Source organism: Meleagris gallopavo, chromosome 3 (assembly GCF_000146605.3).
Source record: "Meleagris gallopavo isolate NT-WF06-2002-E0010 breed Aviagen turkey brand Nicholas breeding stock chromosome 3, Turkey_5.1, whole genome shotgun sequence".
Taxonomy (NCBI): domain Eukaryota; kingdom Metazoa; phylum Chordata; class Aves; order Galliformes; family Phasianidae; genus Meleagris; species Meleagris gallopavo.
The window spans coordinates 60,214,849-60,215,794 of record NC_015013.2 but is presented as its reverse complement, the minus strand read 5'-3'; positions in this window follow the sequence as shown (position 1 = coordinate 60,215,794).

Sequence of the window (946 nt, the reverse complement as noted above, 5' to 3'; positions counted from 1 at the left end):
TAAGGAGACCCTCAGCACTTGTGTAAATAAGGCATACTGTACTGAGATGTGTTCTGCACGCACAAGTGATGTGTTTCAGCTAGTTGTGTGTGTGATATCATCAGCAATTTTCTTTTGAATTATGTTTCATACCACAGGATTGATATAAAATCTTGCGTAAATTGAGCATACTCGTAATGTCTAAAGACATTTTTAAGGAAGGTTTCCTTTTTTAACTACTATAAAAACCATTTTGTTCCTGCTTTTCCTTTCTTTTCTTTTTCAAGAAAGAATAGAATAAACAAGGTACCTTCAGCAGTTTCATTCAATATCTTGTGCTTGTAGCAAACTTAAAAAAGAAAAGCTTACTTACGTGTAAGAGATCTAAATAGCTATTTTTTTATTTTCCTTAATTTGGAAACACTGGTGTTTCCTTTCAGTTGGTTTTGCTACATCTTTTCATTGACTGTGAGATCTTTTCTACTGTAGTGACCAGAATGGCATTTGAGTTAATGAGGTCTCACTGAGTCTTTATATAATGTCAGAATTACTTCTACGGATTTATCTACCATACCCCTGTAGATAACACCCCAGGGCCATGTTTGCCTTTTTACGGCTGCCAAACAGCATGTAGACTGTTTAAGCATGTTATCCACAAGTGCCCTCCGGACTCTGTATCTTTGGTTTTGTACCCATTTTAAATGATCAGACCTGATCCTTTGCTTTGTTGCTTTATATTTTGCCAAGTAAGCGTGTCCACAAGCCTAGTTTATCAACAACATGCCCGTCGTACTGCTTTCGAAAGACCATAGTTAATTGCTTTAGAAATAACATGCTGTTCTAGCTCACTTTATGCAAAGTAAATATTTTTTGCAGTTTTGTCTGTCCACTGCTTGCTCTGCTTAGAAAGGCAGTTGTTTTTTGTACTCTGAAGTGTTTGTTTCCTGTTTTGTTATTTTTTTTTTGT